General features: G+C 47.5%; 1 protein-coding gene across 5 annotated transcripts in view; it reads left to right on the plus strand.

The window, feature by feature from the left end:
- The window catches only part of LOC147632814 (sister chromatid cohesion protein PDS5 homolog A-like), a 179460-nt gene that overhangs the window by 24279 nt on the left and 130507 nt on the right, over positions 1-24674 (plus strand). The gene's annotated exons all lie outside the window — the stretch shown is intronic.

Here is a 24674-nt window from a genome sequence, read left to right on the forward strand (position 1 = left end):
GGTTGCATTTACATAAGCATGGTGACAAACACTAGCATGCATGAAGTAAAGAGTGTCCACCTTAGAGCCTCTGGCAACAACCAGTGAGCCCTTACTAATCGTTCACTTTCCACTACCAAATGTGGTAACATAACCAGCATCATCAAGCTGTCCAGTAGAAAACAGGTTCTTCTTGATCTCAGGCACATGCCTGACATCATGGAGCATAAGCTGTGAGCCATCTGAAAACACAAGCCTCACATCACCTCTGCCAAGAATCTGGCATGCATGGTTGTCACCCAAATAAACTACTCCTTCATTGCCAGCAGTATACCTGACAAACAAGTCTCTGCAACCTGTGATATGAAAGGAGGCACCTGAATCAATGATCCACGAGTGCATACCATGACCATCTCCTGCATGGAGTGAATGGGCATCAAGTGAAGACGTGAATAGGACTTCATCCTCACTGTCACCTGCATGTGACACATTGACTTCTTCAATCTTGACTCCACTTTTGCCCTTTGGCTTTGCATCTTTGGCTTCATCTTTGTCTTTGTCTTTGCCTTTGCCCTTTTCCTTTTGATCATTCTTCCATTTGTAGCATTGCTTTTTGAAATGTCTCTTCTTGCCACAATAATGGCATTCCAAGTCCTTTTTGGAGCGGGACTTGCTCCTTCCCCGTTCTTGGCTTTTATCCCTTTGTTGGGATCTCCCACGTGCATTCATTGCATTGGACTTTCCAACAGAGTTGTTCTTCTTGTTCATCTCCTCTTGAAGGAGAGCACCCTCCACATCTGCATATGACAGCATAGCATTTGAATTGCTAGTGGCTGTCCTGAATGTGTCCCAACTCTCTGGCAAAGTGCATAAGAGAAAGGTGGCTTTGAACTCATCGTCCATTGCCAACTTTTGATTGATGACTTGGCTGACAACACCATGAAACTCATTTAGATGGGCTGTCATAGACGCCCCTTCCTTCATTTGAAGACCTATGAGTTTCTTCAACCAATACACTTTGCTTGAGGCACTTTGCTGGGCATACAAGTCCTGCAATCTTTGCCACATTCCCCAAGCTGTCTTCTCTTCACGTATGCTGAAAAGTAAAGTGTCTGACACAGACAACATGATGGTGGACATCCATATCTTCCCATTCTTCAGCAGTAAGAGAAGCGGGCATTACACCCCTTTCTTTGATGGGCTTGTGTTGCTTCTTCTGGAGCAACACATTATAGCATTGGGTTTGCCAAATGTCATAATTATGTGAGCCTTCAAGCTTCTTGATGTGAAGCATAGTGACATGGGACGGGGGGAACGGACCCTAGGCACGGGGAACGCCTGGGACGGGGGCGGGACGTCCGCGGGACGGAGGGACGGGGACGGCAGCCAGACAGCGAAACGGGGATGCCGGGAACGCGTTCCGGGAACGTTCCGGGAACGGCGTTCCCTGTCCGTACGAGGACGGTCAAATTGACCGTTGGCGCAGTTTTTGACCGTTGGCGGGGCTTCAACGGCTGTCTCTCCTAGCCGTTTGGTGATGCGCAACTCCTCCTCAAGGCTCAAGCTCTCCCACATGGCTCCCCATCTTCTATATAAGAGACCTCCATGCTCTCCTCAAGCCATCTCCTCTCCAAGCTCTCCCTCTCCAAGACCCAAGGCTCAAGGCTCAAGCTCTCCCTCTCCAAGCTCTCCTTCTCCAACATCCAAGCTCTCCCTCTCCAAGCTCACCCTCTTCAAGCTCTCCTTCTCCAACATCCAAGCTCTCCCTCTCCAAGCTCACCCTCTCCATTGTCCAAGCTCTCCTTCTCCAACATCTCCATCCCAATTCTCCATCTTGACTCTTTCTCAAGCTCCACCATCCATCTCAAGCTCTACTCTAGTCTCTATCACTATGGCATCCTCTTCTCAAACCCCTTCCTCTCCTCAACCCGGGTCCGCCGCCGCCTCCACCACTTCAACACCCGCTCCATCACGAAGAAGGAGGCCCGCCGTACATCGATGGAGTTGGTGGGATGAGGTAGAGTGCTCGCAATACGGTCAAGGGGGTGGTTCAAGACCATGGGTATGTAAGCTTTGCGGCTACAAGCGAACCGGCGGTGCCCACAAAGTGCGTGCTCACTTCTTGCATGAGCCCGGCAACGAAGTGCAATTTTGCAAGGAGGTTTCGGCCGAGAAGAAGAAGGAGCTCCTTGAAAAGCTTGTGGTTTATGAGGCGGCCGAGTTGGCAAAACGCAATCCTCAAGTGGCCGTCGACCCCACATCCTTTGTGAGGACATCAACGCCGCATGTACCTTGTTCATCAAGAGAGGCATCCGCTTCCCGGGGACGCCAAAGTACTCTTGATGAGAATTGGAACCCTCAATTGAAAGAGGAGGTGGACATGGCGGTGGCACGATTCTTCTTTCATGACCACATAGCATTTCGGGCGGCACGGTAAGTCCTTGGCACTATGCTCATGTACTATTCAAAATTCAAATATCATGCTCTAAACTTTAAAGACTAAAACTTAAAAGACTAAATGATGGTAAAAATCTGAATTTTGTTTGTGTTTTGCATATGGTGTTTTGGATAGATCTCCATACTTTCGGGCCATGTGCAAATTGATAGCGGAGTATGGACCCTCTTATGTTCCCCCCTCTTCGGAGACCATCCGCACCTCTCTCCTTGACAAGGAGAAGGCAAGCGTGGAGGTGGCGGCCAACCACATGAAAGAGCAATGGGCTGAAAATGGTGTTACCCTCGTCGTTGATGGGTGGAGTGACACTAGAAAGCGCTCCATCCATGGAGTTGTTGCCTACTCACGAGGGGAGACATACTTTGTCGACTCCCATGATGCTTCCGGGACGGGGAAGAGTGCCGAGATACTTGCTGCGGAGTGGGCAACAACACTAGAGACGGTGGGGGCGGAGAATGTCATTGCCATATGTGCGGATGGAGAACCGGCAAATAGGGCGACGGGGACAATTCTCCAAGCAACTTATCCTCGCATCACCGTGTGCTTTTGCATGGCCCATTGCCTCAATAACCTTATCAAAGACATAGGGGCCTTGGATTGGGTTGCACCTGTCATTGAGGGTGCCAACAAAATAGTGACCTTTGTCCTCAACCATCACAGGGTGCAGCACGAGTTTTCCAAGAAGTCAAGCCTCTCTCTTCTTAAGTATTCCGAGACGAGGTTTGCATTCAACTTTCTCATGCTAGGCCGCTTGTGTACATGTAGCGGGGCATTGAGGGGACTCTTTCTCAGTGATGAGTTTGCACGCACTTCAGAGGCTTCCACGACGGTCGGCAAATTTTGCAGGGAAAGGGCGGATGATGCGGCATGGTGGGAGGAGGCCAAGGCGCTTGTGGAGATGGTGCAACCGATTATTGGTCTCCTTAGGGTGGTGGATTCCACTCAACCATGCATTGGCAAAGTGTACGAGGCAATGGATCGCATGACAGAGAAGCTAAAAGCAATGTTCAAAGTCAAGCCTCACTATAAACAGGTCAAATCCCTATGTTTGAAAAGGTGGCAAGCCTACCACTCTCCCCTCCATGCTGCTGCCTACATTGTTGATCCTGAGTTTCAAGGCAAAGGGCAACACAAGGACAAAGAGGTGAGCAAAGGCCTTCGACAAACCTTGGATCGCCTTTACACTAGTGAGGAGGATCGCCACACAATCAAGGACCAATTGCAGATTTATAGAGAGAAGCGGGGGGCTTTTGGTTTGGCAGATGCACAGGCGGACCGCTTCAAGGTAGGGTCTGCACTTTGGTGGGAGGATTATGGTGCGGAAACTCCAAAGTTGCAGGAATTTGCTGTGCTCGTACTCTCACAGGCTTGCAGTAGCAGTTGCCTAGAGCAACTCTGGTCAGTTTATAGCCACATTGCCTCTAAGAAGAGGAACCGCCTTGGTGTACAGCGTGCAAATGATTTGGTGTTTGTCAGTGCCAACTTGCGAATGCTTTGCAAGGGCTTGACAAAGAAGGGAGATCCTTTCACCGAATGGGAGCAGGCACAGCAGGACCCACATCTCTCTGATCAGTAGAGGGCCGAGATTTTAGAGGAGCTTGAGGTTGTGCCCGAGGCATTGTCCCCCCCACCTCCCCCTCCCCTCCCACTTGAGGACCAGCCTATGGAGGACTTCACCGAGGAGGTCACGATTGATCTTCACCCTTTTTAGCCTCTTGCCTAGTCTCTTGAGTCTTGTATCTTGGCACTTAGTCATTTTGCCTTGAGTGTACACCCTCCTTGGGCCTTTCATTATGCCATTTGGCATTTTTGTTTAGATTGATCATTGTACACTCACTTTTGTTTATCACGCCATCGGCGCCCCATTATAGTTTTTTGCTAATACGACTATGCATTTCTCCTCTTTTTGGTGCAATTTTGTGCTTAATGTCTTGGTTTCTAAGTGTAAATCAAGTGTGTTAAAAAAAATTGCAAAAAAACAATCGTTTTCAGATTGCCGTTTTTTCCACCGTCCCCGGGACGGCCTTTTGTCCCGTTCCCGTCCCGTTCCCCGTCCCCGTCCCCGTTCCCGTTCCCCGTCCCATGTTTCTATGATGTGAAGCAATGAAGAGCTCTCACCTGTGGTTGCCATAGCAATATGCAACCTTTGACACAGTCAATGCCTGACTCCCTGCAAGATGTGCAAACACTGCACCAAAGCGCACAAAGTGCTCACAGTTGTTCTCCCAAAGTTTATCTCCCACTGCGGAAGCACGAATGCAACTCTCCTCCCACTGAATGTGATAAAATCACCAAAATCTGGTTGCTGCAAATTTATGACAGCACCTTAGATTTGCTCTGTTCCCCTTCCAAAATACTGTACAACAGTACTAAGTGCTCACCAATGATGTACCAAATCTGTACCGGCAAGTACAGCAGCTGAAAATGAGCCTTTTCCTCACTCAAATCAATGTGCAGCCATGCCAAAACTTGTACAAAGTTGTACCAAATCTGTACCAGCAAGTACAGTAGCAATAAATGCTCTCCTGGCTGTCCAAATGAGTGAAAATCAGACCTTGACAGTTCTCACCACTGCATACAACAGTCCCGGACAGAAATTGTGCAAAAGCCCCTTGACTGCAAGTGGATTTCTGAGGGTTCAAGGCATAAAAGTCTTCCCTGCTGCTTTGCCAAGCTCAACAAGCACAAAATCTTGAAAAGCCCCTTGATTCAAGATCAATTTCTGATCATGAATGGTACATTAATGCACATGAAGGCATCCAGAGTCTTCACAGTGCTTCCCCCTGGCCACATATACATCCAATACATAAAAGCCCCTTGATTTACTGGCACATTGAGTGCTTGACAGGCATCAACACATTGCCCAAAGCATCAAATGCCAGTGCCTGCGTGCAAATCAACCCAATTGGCACAAAAGCCCTCTGATTTGCACTCCAATTTCCTGCAATTTAGCCCCGAATGTGAGATTGCTCACATCATACAGCATGTATGAATGCCCAATGGCACAATTACATCAAAAGCCCCAAATGTTACCACCCAATTTCTTGCCAATTGACCCGGAATGTGACCAATGTCACCCAATGTTGCCAATTGTGCTCAAATCTGAGCCATTAGAACCTGTACCTGCTCAATTGATGATAATGGACATGCAAATCCCAAAATTGAAGCAAATACCTCTGAAATCAGCTCGAGCAGTCGAATGTTAGCACTCAGGTGTCGCAGTGATGAACTTAGCGAGCACGGAACCGAAGAGGGTGTCTTCTTGGATCGCTTGCCAGAGGTGATGATCAGGCATTTCTTCGGCTAAATGCCTGAGGACGAAGATCAGGACGTGCAGCAGGACGTAGCTGCCCACCAGTGATGGCACCACCACCGTGTACTGTAGAGTCCTCGACTCCCCCGCCACCGTCAGACCCGCGAACGGGTACGCCGCTGCCAGCGACACGCATACCAGCACTAGACACGCCACGCCACGCCGCCCGCCGTCTTCGACAGATCCTTTGCAAGCCGCTTCCTCTGTGCCGCTATGGAGACGAACCTGTTAACGTTCTGCGAAGAGAGATAATGCGACACGGAGACCAGGCTATTGAAGAAGAAGAAGATATGCAGGGATGATGAAGAAGATTGGGATTGAGGCTCTGATACCAGTTGAAGGGAGCTAAAGAAGCTCAGCTGAAACAATTAGGGTTTCATGTGGGAGACACACACAGAGAAGAAGAGAGAGAGAGAGAGAGAGAGAGAGAGAGAGAGAGAGAGAGAGAGAGAGACGTGTGGGGATAAGTCAACTCACAAAGTATGAGTGTGTGACTCCCCTATCACACATGTATATTTGCTCTAGTACACATAGTGCACTTAGTACATTAAAAGTACTAAGTGTACTATGTACTATAAAACTTATGGGCTTGTACACACTATAAGGGTGGGCATAATGCCTTTACCCCAACAATCCATTCTGGGGTTGGGATCCCACTGGCAAACTTGCTGTGGAGCATGTGGTGTAGGGGAAGCTGGTGTGGGCGGAGTCATGGATGATGTAGGAGAGGTGGGATGCAATGGTGGAGATAGGGAGGGATAAGTCGAGAGCTGAAATGTGGTGGGAGAGGTGGTCCTCATAGATGTGGTCAAGATCATGATGGAAATGAATCCGGGTGAAGATGGTGGTAGGGGGTGTAGGTGTAGGCGATAAGGTGGGGCATGAGATCGTGAAAGAAAGTAATGCGTGGTTAGCTAGTATGGGGGGAGGAGGGATGGTGAAGTCTGGGAAGTTTGGTATAAGAGCGGGACATCCCACGAGGTAATCCACTGTATTAGTGCCTCCCCCATGCGGAAAAGATTAAGGCTGTCCGGCTGCGGCCATCTGGACAGCTCATTATATACAACCAGCTCATGCATAGCTCCCATCTCCAAGAAGTGTCTAGCATATGGTGTTGCATTCCCCATATCCTGGTTGGCCCTCTGGAGGCCCATCTCAACCAAGTCAATTTCTGACAGTGTAATGGCATCTCCCTGGAAGTCATATGTCTGCAACCGTTCCCCTTTTGTCCGTGCATTAAAGTCTCCTAATAGGAGGGCCTCTCCCTGTTGGGAGAACTCTGTAATGTCTGTAAATAATGGCGCATATGGAGTCTCCCCTTTCTCTGTCAACTTGCATGCATATTCTTCTCTCTCTGGTGGAAAGTAGCATACTACAATATGCATCACTCTCAAGCGAGGCATGGCTAATCGCATCCACATTAAGCGAGCCTCCTCATCGTGTCTAACCATTGTGAGCATGCCTCTCAAACATAATTGTCAAGTACGAAAAGTTTGATTCGGTACAATACATTCAAATTATATACACATACACATATATGCAAAACTTAGAGAAGTTAGAACTTACCCAAAACATTAGAAAGTTGAGGAAGAGGGAGAGGCTTGAGGAAGAGGGAGACGCTTGAGAGAGCCTAGAGGGGAGAGAGGCTTGAGCCTTGAAGGAGAGAGCTTAAGGGAGAGGATTGATCTTGAGTAATGAGCACTCATTGATGGGGAGAAAACAGAATTAGGGTTAGAGTTCATTCATGGGAGACATACACAGAGAAGCACAAGGGAGAGAGAGAGAGAGAGAGTTGTGGGGATAAGTCAACTCATGAGGCATGAGTGTGTGACTCCCCTATCACACATGTATATTGCACTAGTACACATAGTGCACTTAGTACATTAAAAGTACTAAGTGTACTATGTACTATAACTTATGGGCTTGTACACACTATAAGGGTGGGCATAATGCCTTTACCCCAACAACCTCCCACTTAAAGGCAAAGTGCCCTTAAATGAAGGAAAAGAAAAATCAGCATGTACATGATAATATACAAGGCCATATCAAGGCTGAAACTGGCCTCATCCAATGCCCATCAAGTGTCTGCAATGAGCAAACCGCTCCGGAGGCAAACTCTTTGTCAACAGATCAGCCGGGTTGTCATCCGTATGAATCTTAACAAGCTGAATTTGCTTGTTCTCTATCACCTCTCTGATGAAGTGATACTTCACATCCACATGCTTCGTCTTTGCATGAAAGACAGGGTTCTTTGCCAACTGAATGGCACTCTGACTGTCACAATGCAACAATGGAATATCCCCTGTATAGCCCAAATCAACCACTAACCGAGATAGCCATAATGCCTCCTTGCAAGCCTCTGTGGCTGCAATATACTCGGCCTCTGTAGTAGATAAGGCTGTGCACTTCTGCATCCTGGATATCCATGACACAGCACCTCCTGTGAATGTAAAGACATAACCGGTAGTAGACTTCCGGTTATCTGGATGACCGGCATAATCCGAATCCGTGTAACCATGCACTAATGCATCCTGTTTGCCAAAGCAAATGCACAAATCCTGTGTGCCCTTCAGGTATCTCATGACACCTTTCACTGCTTCCCAATGCTTCTTGCCAGGGTTGGCCATGTATCTAGAAACCACTCCCACTGCAAATGCAATGTCCGGCCTAGTAGCAACCATGGCATACATGAGACTGCCACAAGCTGAAGCATACGGAATCTTGGCCATATCAGCCCTGTCTCTATCTGACTGTGGGCTGTCCATAGCACTGAGTTTCACATATGGAGGCAAAGGAGTACTAGCTTTCTTCCCCCCGTCCATATTGAACCTCTGCAAGACTTTGCCAATGTATTCCTTCTGAGACAAATACAACACATGCTGATTTTTGTCCCGAAGTATCCGCATACCCAAGATGTGATTTGCATCACCCAAATCCTTCATATCAAAGGTTTCATGCAGCCTTTTTTTCAATGCATCCATCTCTTTACGAGATTTCCCGGCAATCAACATATCATCAACATACAAAATGAGCATCAATAGACTGCCATCCAAAGCTTTCTTGGTGTACAAGCAGTGATCTATGTCACTTCTCCTGAATTTCTGAGATTTCATGAATGTATCAAATTTATGATACCATTCCCTTGGTGCCTGTTTGAGCCCATAAAGACTCTTTTTCAGCTTGCATACAAGCTTCTCCTTTCCACTGACTGCATAACCCTCTGGCTGCTGCATATATATCTCCTCATGGAGATCACCGTGAAGAAAAGCAGTCTTCACATCCATCTGAATCAAGTCCAGATCATCATGTGCAACCAAAGCTAACACAGCTCTAAGTGTGGTCATTTTGACCACTGGAGAGAAGATCTCATCAAAGTCCACACCATATTCCTGCTTGAAGCCCTTAGCCACTAACCTGGCTTTGTATCTTGGCTTTGCATCTGGTGCAACTTTGAGCCTGTAAACCCATTTGCATGGCAAAACCTTCTTGCCTGCAGGCAAATGCACCAACTTCCATGTTTCATTTTTATGCAGAGAATCCATCTCTGACTTCATGGCACGCTCCCATAGAGCTTTGTCTGCCCTCTGTAAAGCCTCTTTGTAACATGAGGGCTCCCCACAGTCAGTGAGCATCAAGTAGTCAACCCCTGGAACAAACCTGTCAGGAGCTCTGGAGGGTCTAGTGGACCTCCGTACCCAATGACCATCATTTGCAGGTTGCTGTCCAGCCTGCATATCATCCATTGGTGGCTCCTGTGCCATGCCATAAGGATGAAAAATCATGCCCGGTATCTCCTCTAACTGTGGTATATCCATAGGGATATCTTCTGCCATATCTGGCTGTCCATTTGGACCATTTTCAGCACCATTTAAGGGCTGGTTTTCCTGCTGTAATGGCTGATTTACAGCCCTTTGTTGTTGTCCATGATGTCCATCATCATCAAAGATGACTCTGCCAGGCTCCTGTTGCCTTGCAGGCTCCTTATACATGCATGTTTCATCAAAAATGACATCATTGCTGCGTATGATCTTTCTATTCATGGGATCCCAAAGTCTATACCCCATTTCACCTCTGTCACCATATCCTAGGAATATGCATTTGTGAGACTTACGATCAAGTTTGGTGCGCATTTCCCTGCGTATGTGCACGTACGCAACGCAACCACACACTCTCAAGTGCTTGTATGACGGAGGCTTCCCTGTCCATACTTCATCTGGCACTTTCCCACCAAGCCTCGTGTTAGGTGACCTGTTCATAAGGTGAACGGCTGTCATAACAGCTTCAGCCCAAAAACCATGAGGTAATGCAGCATGTGACAACATAGAACGGACCTTCTCCTGTATGGTCCTGTTCATCCTCTCTGCTGTCCCGTTTTGTGGAGGATCATAAGGAGTAGAGAGCTCCCTCTTGATGCCTTTAGCATCACAAAAGTCCTGAAACTGTTTGGACATATATTCTCCACCATTGTCGGAACGCAAAGCCTTCAGTGTTTTGCCAGTTTGATTCTCAACAAGAGCAACAAACTTCTCAAACACTGAGAATGTATCACTCTTCAAACGAAGAGGATAAACCCACACCTTACGTGTGGCATCATCTATAAAAGACACAAAATATTTTGCCCCTCCCAAAGAAAGCTGAGGCATCTCACATACATTTGTATGCACAAGCTCTAACTGAGCATCTTTCTGTCCAAGAGCTTTCTTGTGGGGGCACTGTAGTTGCCTACCATATATACAATGCTCACAAAACTGAAAACTTGAAAACTTTAGAGAAGGCAAGTAGCCCAAACGAGACAATTGCTCCATTCCCTTGACACTCATGTGTCCCAACCGGCTATGCCACATAGAGATTTCCGGCAGCTCGGTTGCATTTACATAAGCATGGTGACAAACACCTGCATGCATAAAGTAAAGAGTGTCCACCTTAGAGCCTCTGGCAACAACCAGTGAGCCCTTACTAATCTTCCACTTTCCACTACCAAATGTGGTAACATAATCAGCATCATCAAGCTGTCCAGTAGAAAGCAGATTCTTCTTGATCTCAGGCACATGCCTGACATCATGGAGCATAAGCTGTGAGCCATCTGAAAATACAAGCCTCACATCACCTCTGCCAAGAATTTTGCATGCATGGTTATCACCCAAATAAACCACTCCTTCATTGCCAGCAGTGTACCTGACAAACAAGTCTCTGCAACCTGTGACATGAAAGGAGGCACCTGAATCAATGATCCATGAGTGCATACCATGACCACCTGTAAGAAGTGAATGGGCATCAAGTGAAGACGTAAAGAGGACCTCATCCTCACTGCCACCTGCATGTGACACATTGATTTCTTCGATCTTGACTCCACTTTTGCCCTTTGGCTTTACATCTTTGGCTTCATCCTTCTCTTTGTCTTTGCCTTTTCCCTTTTCTTTTTGATCATTTTTCCATTTGTAGCATTGCTTTTTAATGTGTCCTTTCTTGCCACAATAATGGCATTCCAAATCCTTTTTGGAGCGAGACTTGCTCCTTCCCCTTTCTTGGCTTTTCCCCCTTTGCTGGGATCTCCCACGTGCATTCATTGCATTGGACTTTCCAACAGAGTTGTTTTTCCTGTTCATCTCTTCTTGAAGAAGAGCACCCTCAACATCTGCATATGACAGCATAGCATGCGAATTGCTAGTGGCTGTCCTGAATGTGTCCCAACTCTCTGGCAAAGTGCATAACAAAAAAGTGGCTTTGAACTCATCGTCCATTGCCAACTTTTGATTGATGACCTGGCTGACAATACCATTAAACTCATTGAGATGGGCTGTCATAGACGCCCCTTCCTTCATCTGAAGACCTATGAGTTTCTTCAACCAATACACTTTGCTTGAGGCACTTTGCTGGGCATACAAGTCCTGCAATCTCTGCCACATTCCCCAAGCTGTCTTCTCTTCACGAATGCTGAAAAGTAATGAGTCTGACACAGACAACATGATAGTAGATCTTGCCAGCTCATCCATATCTTCCCACTCTTCAGCAGTAAGAGAAGCGGGCATTACACCCCTTTCTTTGATAGGCTTGTGCTGCTTTTTCTGGAGCAACACATTGTAGAACTGGGTTTGCCAAATATCATAATTCTGCGAGCCTTCAAGCTTCTTGATGTGAAGCAATGAAGAGCTCTCACCTGTGGTTGCCATAGCAAAATGCAACCTGTCAATGCCTGACTCCCTGCAAATGTGCAAACACTGCACCAAAAGATGTGCAAACACTGCACCCAAAGCACACAAAGTGCTCACAAATGTTCTCCCAAGCTTTATCTCCCACTGCGGAAGCAAGAATGCAACTTTTCTCCCACTTTTTGTGATGAAAACACCAAAATCTGGTTGCTGCAGATTTTGGACAGCACCTTAAATGTGCTCTTTTGCCCTTCCAAAGTACTGTACAGCAGTACTAAGTGCTCACCAATGATGTACCAAACCTGTACCGGCAATTTCAGCAGCTGAAATTGAATCTTTTGGTCACTCAAAACAGTGTACAGCCATGCCAAAACATGCACAAAGCTGTGCCAAATCTGTACCAGCAGGTACAATAGCAATAAATGCTCTCCTGGCTGTCCAAATGAGTGAAAATCAGACTTTTACAGTCCTGTACACTGCATAAAACAGTCCCTAACAGAAATTGGGCAAAAGCCCCTTGACTGCAAGCTGATTTTTGAGGATTCAAGGCATAAATGTCTTGCCTGCTGCTTTGCGAAGCTCAACAAGCATGAAAACTTGAAAAGCCCCTTGATTTAAGATCAATTTCTGATCATACATGGTACATTGACGCACATGAAGGCATCCAGAGTGTTCACGATGCTTCCCCCTGGCCACCTATACATCAAATACATGAAAGCCCCTTGATTTACAGGCACATTGAGTGCTTGTAAGGCATCAACACATTATCCACAGCATCAAATGCGATCGCCTGCATGCAAATCAATCCAATCGGCACAAAAGCCCCTTGATTTGCACTGCAATTTGCTGCAATTTTGCCCAAATGTGCGATTTTTCACATCATACAGCATGTATGAGTGCTTAATTGCACAATTACATCAAAAGCCCCAAATTTCGACATCCAATTTCCTGCAAATTGATCCTGTTTTGACCAATTTCCTGCAAATTTATCCTGATTGTGACCAATGTCACCCAATTTTGCCAATTTTGCTCAAAATTGAGCAATTTGGGCACCTGTACCTGCTCAATTGCTTGAATTGATAAGAAATTCCCAAAAAATTGAAGGCAAATACCTTTGAAATTTCTGATTTTTCTGAGTTTCTTGACTTGCAGGCTGAGACGGAGGCGGTGGTGGCGGCGACTTCGGCGGCGACTTCGGTGCTGGGCAGCCACGTGGGCTGGCTGCGTGGGCTGCTGGCCGCCCCCTTTTTGTGCTGGTCGCCTGTGTTCGCTCGACTGCTGGATATTCGCCTAGTGCCTTCGCTCCAGTGATTATGTTGTGCTCGCTTTGTAGAGCTACCCGCTTAGCGCCAGTGGGCAGCCCGCCTGGCTGCTGGGCAGCCCTCGCTTGGCTGCTGGGCAGAGCAGGCGACCAGGATTTGACGCCTTGTAGCGCTACAAGTCTATCCGCCTCGTGGACCAGCCGACTATCGTGTAGCACTATAGTAGCCAACGCCGCCTTCGCTTAGTGCTCGCTACTTCGCTCACGTCGGATCCAGCGCTTCGCTCGCTTCAGTTTCTCCTAGTGCCAGCGAACGCTCACGCTTCGCCTATCGCTTCTACTCCAGTTGGCCAGGCGTCTAGCGTTCAACGCTCAGCCAGACAGCACACGCCTCACCACGTTTAATTTCTCCACGTAACCAGTTGATGGAAGCAGGCGACCAGCAGTTGATGGAAGTAGGCGACCAGCAGTTGATGGGGCTGAATACGACCAGAACAGACTTTGGACAGAAATCATCAAGGAGAAGAGGGAGGGACCACTAAGCTCTGATACCAGTTGATGGGGAGAAAACAGAATTAGGGTTAGAGTTCATTCATGGGAGACATACACAGAGAAGCACAAGGGAGAGAGAGAGAGAGAGAGTTGTGGGGATAAGTCAACTCATGAGGCATGAGTGTGTGACTCCCCTATCACACATGTATATTGCACTAGTACACATAGTGCACTTAGTACATTAAAAGTACTAAGTGTACTATGTACTATAACTTATGGGCTTGTACACACTATAAGGGTGGGCATAATGCCTTTACCCCAACACTCATGAGGGGAGGGTTGAGCAATGAGCACTTCTGAGGATGGGGTTGGGGGAGGGGCTATTATATAGGATGCATCATGCAAGGCTCAAGCAAAGGCAAGCAAAGGCTCTTTGGAAGAAATCTGTGAGCTGGGACTGTCTCCCACCCCTAGTGGGAGCGGGTGTCTGGAGGAGTCTCTCTCGAGAACTATGAAGCTCTAGTAGTAGTTTGCCAATGGTCCGAGGCCTCCATCAACTGATGTAGTGAGGAGTGCTCCTCAAACAATCCTGCATATCTATCTCTGGCCCCCTGGTGGGCTCTACATCTACATACAAAGTGATCCTCAGTCTCCACCTCCTCGCGGCACAATCTGCATATCTGCTCGGCTCTTGAACCCGTGCCGCTCTCCCTGCCTCTATCTCTAGCTGATGTGATGAGACTCGTAGCTGTCCAATAGCAACGCGAGAGCTGTGTGGCATGTATACATCCATATACTGCGGTCGCTGTATAAATCCATCCCCTGAGATGCTCATAAAGTGGTCTCTGTAATACAGCATCTTGGGTGGTAGTGGGCTCTCTGGTGCTGTCCATGTCTCTTGTATGTAGCGCTGCCATATGTCCTATCTCATCACTCTGTTCCTCTCATTGAGAGAGAGGTAACCCCGTGGAGCAGACTGATCATACTGAAAAGGTGGCAACCGCTCAATGTCTATCCCATGATGTGAGAACCACTGTAGCATCTGTGCATACCAAGATCCAGTGTGTCCAGCCTCGGCCAGCTGTCTGGATGCCTCAAAAGCTCGGCGGGATAATCTCTCCGTGGGCATCTCCCTCATCCTGTATATAAAGGAGATCGTCTGGAACAATGCCTCCACTGCCATAGGTGGTGCAGCAAACTCAGCTCGAACAATGTCGTGCGGGGCGGATGGTTTGTTGCGTATCATCCTCGAGAGCATCAAGATCTGTGGTCTCTCCAGCTGTACCCATGTGGAGGCTGCAAGCCCTGGTGCCCAAACCGCTGCTGCATACATCAAGGCTGGTGTCACTAATGTATCAAAGAGCCACCCCTTCGTGAGGGGTTCCTGAAAATGTGCCTGATGACACTGACGCTCAGGGCCTGCAAGAGCTGCATGCCCTCGGGTCACTCTGTCTCGGATTGCGTGAGCCATGGAGAAGCGTCCCGCTGAGCTAGTAAATGTGATGCCAAGGTAAACATAAGAGCTCACCACCTCGACCCGCCCTCCTGCTAATGTGAGAGTAGTGTGGCTCCTGACTGCAGGTGAGGTGTGGAAGATCATAACCTTGGTTTTCCCAAGGTTCACTGCGAGACCCTGCTGTGCGCAGAAGTCATCAAGAGCCACAAGGTGTCTTTGAAGCCCAACTTGCGTGTCGGATACCAAGACGATGTCATCAGCAGAAAGCATAACATGGACAATAATACCTGATAGCTCAACCCCAGAGCCTCCTCCCTGTGTGATGTAGTCGACCACCTCATCAATATAGAGCCCAAAGAGCGTGGGGGAGAGCGGGCACCCCTGCTTCACACCAATGGTGCTAGCAACTGTGTCGGACAAGCTTCCTGGGCATCGCACTCTCCCAAAGACGTGCTCATATAGCCTGTATATGCCCCACATCATGTCTGAGGGTATGCCTAGTGTCTGTAGTCGCCGAAAGAGGCGCTCTCTGGGCACAGTATCAAATGTCTTGCGGAAATCCACAAAGCAACAATAGAGCCGTTGCCTCCGTGCCTTGGCCTGATCAATCAGGCACCTCAATGTAAAAATGTGGTCGATGGTCGAACAGAGTCTTCGACCGGAACCATGCTTTCAACGATGAAGAAGGATCTGCTCAGGCTCAATGACTTCTAATTCGGAGCTTCCAAGAACTTGTTCCTTCACGCCTACGATGTCCTGCAAGACAGCATGGGTTATCCATTTGCTTGATTTGCAAGTGATACATGCACCAGAATAATCCAATCTTTACCTGCAACATGGACATAACATCGTGAATATGAGCCCATTGAAATATGATTTCATGACTATTCTTGAGGTTTGGAGTAATTTGAGGATCCAAATCTCCAAATGTCTGTCGGAAGCCTGCTGGCCTGCTGCTCTCAATCCCCCGTCCTCTGCATGAGTGCTCAGCTCTGCCTCCAAAACTGCCCCGTATAGTTTGGCCAATATATGGCCAATCATGATGGTCCTGTAGTTCTCGGGGTCTAGTACATCTCCTGCTTTATGGATCGGCACAATAGTGTGCATCGTCCACTCAGCTGGAAACCCCTCTGACAGAGCTCTGTTGAAGAGATGAGCAAGAAATGGTGCCAATGTATCAATAGCATAGATGAGATGCTCTCCTTGTAATCCTGTATGATCTGCCGCCCGTCCATGTTGGAGTCGGCATATGGCCCTCCTAACCATAGGTGGGGTGAAGAAGGTGGAGACTGTGGGGCATGGCTCTGTGGGCTGTGGTATAGGGGGCTGTGCAGGCACATCATAGAGTCTCTCTGCATATGTTTGCCAGGTCTGAGGATCGGTAATAGGTGTGGGAGGACGGGGCTCTTTGAGTCTCCTCCAAGCAGCAGCAGCATCTCTACTCATGAGCATGTGATATGTGTCCCAGTATTGAGCCTCCTCATAAGCTCGCCGCTTACGGCGGGTGAGAGTATGCATCCTCCTGCCTGCCTGTCTCTGGGTGATCTCCCCGCGAGCCCTTTGCACTCGGAGACTGCGGTAAAGGTTTCTGCACTCATCATCATACCATCGGTTCTAGGGCATGCTCCCAGATGTAGGTGGCTGTCCTGTCTGTATGTGGTATGGGAAACTCCTCGCGTCTGCGGAGTGCAGTACATGTGAGAGCTGGGAGGTGAGCATAGCCATGGGTGCCGATGGGTCTAAGGCAAACAGCTGAACGTGAACATGATAGTCATACACATCGGCTAGGTCCTGAGTGAAGTGGAAAATAGTGCGTGGTGGTTGTATGATGGGTGGGTCTCCAGTAAGCTCCTAAAAGTGAGGGATAGATATGTATGATCCGCCCCAATGGGGGCATGGTGGTACGGTAAAGTGAGACACCATATCTGCTGCCTCCCGGGATCCCATCACATAGTTCCCTGTACTGCTGCCACCCCCCACTGGAAAGCAAGTCAACCCACCTGAATCTGGCCACTGAGTCATCCCGTTATAAATAACAAGATGGTGTCGGGCCCCAAGCTCCAGCAAATGTTGCCCATATCCAGTGCTGTCAGCTCCTCCGTCAGTGGAGATCCGAGTGGTCCCTGTATCCTCTGTAGCTAGCGGCTCTAGTCTCAAGGGATCCTCAAAGTCATAGATCTCGCACTGTCTGGTCTGAGTCCGTGCATTGAAGTCCCCCATCAAGAAGACTTCTCTCAGTGTCGAATAGTGTAAGATCTCCTCAGATAAGACAGAGTATGGAGACTCACTAGCCTCTCCTCCACCCGGCTCCTCGGTGGTGGCAAACCGCGACCCCTTCGGAGGAAAGTAGCAAAGGGCGATATAAATCCATCTGGTCTCCGAGAGGCGTAAGCTAATCCACATGTATCTCGCCTCCGAGTCTCGTGCTACGACTCGAACATGCTCATGTAACCCATGTCTGAAAAGCACTGCAATACCTCTTGAACCTCGGGAGGTGGCCTGTCTCATCCTCTGTCGGTGAGCTGACTCCCACTGACAACCCTCAACCCGTGGTAAGCCCCTCTCCGGGCTCTCATGTGTCTCTGTCATCAAGATGATATCCCGGTCCTCCATCACCTCCTCAAGTCTCCCTGGATGTGTCCATAGGGCTCCATTATAGTTCCAGACTTCTATGTGTATCTCTTTGTCTTCATGTTGTTTCCTCCGTGCCTCATAGGCCAGATGGCGCTATTCTGTGTGGGAGAATCAAGAATTAGGGTTAGGTTAATTCATGTGTGGGAGACATACACAGAGAGAACAAGGGGGAGAGAGAGAGAGAGAGTTGTGGGGATAAGTCAACTCATAAGGCATGAGTGTGTAACTCCCCTATCACACATGTATATTGCACTAGTACACATAGTGCACTTAGTACATTAAAAGTACTAAGTGTACTATGTACTATAACTTATGGGCTTGTACACACTATAAGGGTGGGCATAACGCCTTTACCCCAACAACCTCCCACTTGAAGGCAAAGTGTCCTTAAGTAAAGGAAAAGAAAAATCAGCATGTACATGATAATATACAAGGCCATATCAAGGCTGAAACTGGCCTCATCCAATGCCCATCAAGTGTTTGCAATGAGCAAACCGCTCCGGAGGCAAACTCTTTGTCAACAGATCAGCCGGGTTGTCATCCGTATGAATCTTAACAAGCTGAATTTGCTTGTTCTCTATCACCTCTCTGATGAAGTGATACTTCACATCCACATGCTTCGTCTTTGCATGAAAGACAGGGTTCTTTGCCAACTGGATGGCACTCTGACTGTCACAATGCAACAATGGAATATCCCCTGTATAACCCAAATCAACCACTAACCGAGATAGCCATAATGCCTCCTTGCAAGCCTCTGTGGCTGCAATATACTCGGCCTCTGTAGTAGATAAGACTGTGCACTTCTGCATCCTGGATATCCATGACACAGCACCTCCTGTGAATGTAAATACATAACCGGTAGTAGACTTTCGGTTATCTGGATGACCGGCATAATCCGAATCCGTGTAACCATGCACTAATGCATCCTGTTTGCCAAAACATATGCACATATCCTGTGTGCCCTTCAGGTATCTCATGACACCTTTCACTGCTTCCCAATGCTTCTTGCCAGGGTTGGCCATGTATCTAGAAACCACTCCCACTGCAAATGCAATGTCCGGCCTAGTAGCAACCATGGCATACATGAGACTGCCACAAGCTGAAGCATACGGAATCTTGGCCATATCAGCCCTGTCTCTATCTGACTGTGGGCTGTAAATAGCACTGAGTTTCACATATGGAGGCAAAGGAGTACTAGTCTTCTTCCCCCCGTCCATATTGAACCTCTCCAAGACTTTGCCAATGTATTCCTTCTGAGACAAATACAACACATGCTGATTTCTGTCCCGAAGTATCCGCATACCCAAGATGTGATTTGTATCACCCAAATCCTTCATATCAAAGGTTTGATGCAGCCTCTGCTTCAAGGTATCCATCTCCTTACGAGATTTCCCGGCAATCAACATATCATCAACATACAAGATGAGGATCAATAGACTGCCATCCAAAGCTTTCTTGGTGTATAAGCAGTGATCTATGTCACTTCTCCTGAATTTCTGGGATTTCATGAATGTATCAAATTTATGATACCATTCCCTTGGTGCCTGTTTGAGCCCATAAAGACTCTTTTTCAGCTTGCATACAAGCTTCTCCTTTCCACTCACTGCATAACCCTCTGGCTGCTGCATATATATCTCCTCATGGAGATCACCGTGAAGAAAAGCAGTCTTCACATCCATCTGAATCAAGTCCAGATCATCATGCGCAACCAAAGCTAACACAGCTCTAAGTGTGGTCATTTTGACCACTGGAGAGAAGATCTCATCAAAGTCCACACCATATTCCTGCTTGAAGCCCTTAGCCACTAACCTGGCTTTGTATCTTGGCTTTGCATCTAGCCTGTAAACCCACGTGCATGGCAAAACCTTCTTGCCTGCAGGCAAATGCACCAACTTCCAAGTTCCATTTTTATGCAGAGAATCCATCTCTGACTTCATGGCACGCTCCCATAGAGCTTTGTCTGCCCTCTGTAAAGCCTCCTTATAACATGAGGGCTCCCCACAGTCAGTGAGCATCAAGTAGTCAACCCCTAGAACAAACCTGTCAGGGGCTCTGGAGGGTCTTGTGGACCTCCGTACCCAATGACCATCATTTGCAGGTTGCTGTCCAGCCTGCATATCACCCATTGGTGGCTCCTGTTCCATGCCATAAGGCTGAAATATCATGCCCGGTATTTCTTCTAACTGTGGTATATCCATAGGGATATCTTCTGCCATCTCTGGCTGTCCATTTGGACCATTTTCAGCACCATTTAAGGGCTGGTTTTCCTGCTGTAATGGCTGATTTATAGCCCTTTGTTGTTGTCCATGATGTCCATCATTATCAAAGATGACTCTGCCAGGCTCCTGTTGCCTTGCAGGCTCCTTATACATGCATGTTTTATCAAAAATGACATCATTGCTGCGTATAATCTTTCTATTCACGGGATCCCAAAGTCTATACCCCATTTCACCTCTGTCACCATATCCTAGGAATATGCATTTGTGAGACTTAGGATCAAGTTTGGTGCGCATTTCCCTGCATATGTGCACGTACGCAACGCAACCAAACACTCTCAAGTGCTTGTATGACGGAGGCTTCCCTGTCCATACTTCCTCTTGCACTTTCCCACCAAGCCTCGTGTTAGGTGATCTGTTTATAAGGTGAACGGCTGTCATAACAGCTTCAGCCCAAAAACCATGAGGTAATGCAGCATGTGACAACATAGAACAGACCTTCTCCTGAATGGTCCTGTTCATCCTCTCTGCTGTCCCGTTTTGTGGAGGATCATAAGGAGTAGAGAGCTCCCTCTTGATGCCTTTAGCATCACAAAAGTCCTGAAACTGTCTGGACATGTACTCTCCACCATTGTCGGAACGCAAAGCTTTCAGTGTTTTGCCAGTTTGATTCTCAACAAGAGCAACAAACTTCTCAAACACTGAGAATGTATCACTCTTCAAACGAAGAGGATAAACCCACACCTTGCGTGTGGCATCATCTATAAAAGACACAAAGTATTTTGCCCCTCCCAAAGAAAGCTGAGGCATCTCACATACATCTGTGTGCACAAGCTCTAACTGAGCATCTTTCTGTCCAAGAGCTTTCTTGTGGGGGCACTGTAGTTGCCTACCATATATACAATGCTCACAAAACTGAAAACTTGAAAACTTTAGAGAAGGCAAGTAACCCAAACGAGACAATTGCTCCATTCCTTTGACACTCATGTGTCCCAACCGGCTATGCCACATAGAGATTTCCGGCAGCTCAGTTGCATTTACATTAGCATGGTGACAAACACCTGCATGCATGAAGTAAAGAGTGTCCACCTTAGAGCCTCTGGCAACAACCAGTGAGCCCTTACTAATTTTCCACTTTCCACTACCAAATGTGGTAACATAATCAACATCATCAAGCTGTCCAGTAGAAAGCAGGTTCTTCTTGATCTCAGGCACATGCCTGACATCATGGAGCATAAGCTGTGAGCCATCTGAAAACACAAGCCTCACATCACCTCTGCCAAGAATCTTGCATGCATGGTTATCACCCAAATAAACCACTCCTTCATTGCCAGCAGTATACCTGACAAACAAGTCTCTGCAACATGTGACATGAAAGGAGGCACCTGAATCAATGATCCATGAGTGCATACCATGACCACCTGTAAGAAGTGAATGGGCATCAAGTGAAGACGTAAATAGGACCTCATCCTCACTGCCACCTGCATGTGACACATTGATTTCTTCAATCTTGACTCCACTTTTGCCCTTTGGCTTTACATCTTTGGCTTCATCTTTGTCTTTGTCTTTGCCTTTTTTCTTTTCTTTTTGATCATTTTTCCATTTGTAGCATTGCTTTTTAATGTGTCCCTTCTTGCCACAATAATGGCATTCTAAATCCTTTTTGGAGCGAGACTTGCTCCTTCCCCGTTGTTGGCTTTTTCCCCTTTGCTGGGATCTCCCACGTGCATTCATTGCATTAGACTTTCCAACAGAGTTGTTTTTCCTGTTCATCTCTTCTTGAAGAAGAGCACCCTCAACATCTGCATATGACAGCATAGCATGCGAATTGCTAGTGGCTGTCCTGAATGTGTCCCAACTCTCTGGCAAAGTGCATAACAGAAAAGTGGCTTTGAACTCATCGTCCATTGTCAACTTTTGATTAATGACCTGGCTGACAATACCATTAAACTCATTTAGATGGGTTGTCATAGACGCCCCTTCCTTCATCTGAAGACCTTTGAGTTTCTTCAACCAATACACTTTGCTTGAGGCACTTTGTTGGGCATACAAGTCCTGCAATCTCTGCCACATTCCCCAAGCTGTCTTCTCTTCACGAATGCTGAAAAGTAATGAGTCTGACACAGACAACATGATAGTAGATCTTGCCAGCTCATCCATATTTTCCCACTCTTTAGCAGTAAGAGAAGCGGGCATCACACCCCTTTCTTTGATAGGCTTGTGCTGCTTTTTCTGGAGCAACACATTGTAGCACTGGGTTTGCCAAATATCATAATTATGCGAGCCTTCAAGCTTCTTGATGTGAAGCAATGAAGAGCTCTCACCTGTGGTTGCCATAGCAATATGCAACCTGTCAATGCCTGACTCCCTGCAAAATGTGCAATCACTGCACCAAAAGCACACAAAGTGCTCACAGTTTTTCTCCCAAGCTTTATCTCCCACTGCGGAAGCAAGAATGCAACTTTTCTCCCACTTTATGTGATGAAATCACCAAAATCTGGTTGCTGCAGATTTTGGACAGCACCTTAAATGTGATCTGTTGCCCTTCCAAAGTATTGTACAGCAGTACCAAGTGCTGACCAATGATGTGCCAAACCTGTACCGGCAAGTACAGCAACTGAAATTGAGCCTTTTGGTCACTCAAAACAGTGTACAGCCATGCCAAAACTTGCACAAAGCTGTGCCAAATCTGTACCAGCAGGTACAATAGCAATAAATGCTCTCCTGGCTGTCCAAATGAGTGAAAATCAGACTTTTACAGTCCTGTACACTGCATATAACAGTCCCGAACAGAAATTGGGCAAAAGCCCCTTGACTGCAAGCTGATTTTTGAGGATTCAAGGCATAAATGTCTTGCCTCTGCTGCTTTGCCAAGCTCAACAAGCATACGAACTTGAAAAGCCCCTTGATTTAAGATCAATTGCTGATCATACATGGTACATTGACGCACATGAAGGCATCCAGAGTGTTCACGATGCTTCCCCCTGGCCACATATACATCCAAATAATGAAAGCCCCTTGATTTACAGGCACATTGAGTGCTTGTAAGGCATCAACACATTATCCACAGCATCAAATGCGATCGCCTGCATGCAAATCAATCCAATCGGCACAAAAGCCCCTTGATTTGCACTGCAATTTGCTGCCAAATGTGCGATTTTTCACATCATACAGCATGTATGAGTGCTTAATTGCACAATTACATCAAAAGCCCCAAATTTCGACATCCAATTTCCTACAAATTGATCCTGATTGTGACCAATGTCCTGCAAATTGATCCTGATTGTGACCAATGTCACCCAATTTTGCCAATTTTGCTCAAAATTGAGCAATTCGACACCTGTATCTGCTCAATTGTTGATTGTACTTGCTCAATTGCAAATCCCAAAAAAAAATTGAGGAAAATACCTTGTAATTTTTTGATTTTTCTCTAATTTGTAGGCGGGTTTTGTTGTTGCAGGAAAAGGGATGATGATGCTGCTGCTGTTCTGTGCAGGTGGGAGCTCCTTGTTGGGAACGATGCCTAAGAAGGCACGGGCTTCAGGACTGCTGCTCTTGTGATTTGCTACGGGTAGCTCTGCCACGCTTGCCCTGGCTGCTGTAGTTCAGCGCAAAAGTGGCTGCCCACCACATTCTCCTTTCGCCCACCTGCCTGCGGAGCTGCTGCCTTGTGGTTCGCTTGGCTGCTGCGACCCTGATGCAAGCTGCTCACGTTCGCCTGGCTGCTGTGCGCTTCGCTCGCCTAGCGCTCGCTTCTCACGCTGAAGGGCCAGTGATTACGCCTTCGCTCAACGCTTCTCGCCTTCACTCAACGCTTCTTCGCTCACGCCTGGCGCTGCTTTCGCTTCAGTGGCTCGAGTTGTGTGAGAGCTTTCTTGTACGCAGCCTTCTACGAACGCTCACAGTAGGCAGCCTGAGCTTCTTACTCGCTCGTGCATTCGCCTAGGTACGCTGCCTGGTTCTTGTACGCAGCCTTCTACGAACGCTCCCAGTAGGCAGCCTGAGCTTCTTACTCGTTCCAAATTTTGCCACCACAGCCTCTGCGCCTGGTCTTCGCTACAAGCTTGCCTTCACGATTGCTGGCTCGACTGTGTGCTACTGTGTGCTCCAGTTGATGGCTCTGATACCAGTTGTGTGGGAGAATCAAGAATTAGGGTTAGGTTAATTCATGTGTGGGAGACATACACAGAGAGAACAAGGGAGAGAGAGAGAGAGAGAGTTGTGGGGATAAGTCAACTCATAAGGCATGAGTGTGTAACTCCCCTATCACACATGTATATTGCACTAGTACACATAGTGCACTTAGTACATTAAAAGTACTAAATGTACTATGTACTATAACTTATGGGCTTGTACACACTATAAGGGTGGGCATAACGCCTTTACCCCAACACTATTCGACCCTCTTCCCATCAATGTAGATGTGACCATCCCTATAATGTGCCTTCTTCCCTTCTTTGCGTGCCGCCTTGATCTTCGGCATGCATAATCTTCTGTGCCCCAGCTGCATCCATGTGAGGTCATCATCGAAGTAGATGGGGTCCCCTGGCAAGCTCCTCAAGATAGCACGTCTTCTCATAAAGCTCATCTTACTCTCCTCGTCCGGGAACTGTAGCACTAAGGCCTTGCCTTTGGTGGAGTCCTTTGGGGTTGTCCTCCTTCTAGTGAATGGGAGCGGCTCATCCTCCTTTAGTCCCAGCTTGGTACATAGGTTCCGAC

This window comes from Cibotium barometz, chromosome 13, assembly GCF_041138505.1.
Source record: "Cibotium barometz isolate CiBa-2024 chromosome 13, ASM4113850v1, whole genome shotgun sequence".
NCBI classification, from domain to species: domain Eukaryota; kingdom Viridiplantae; phylum Streptophyta; class Polypodiopsida; order Cyatheales; family Cibotiaceae; genus Cibotium; species Cibotium barometz.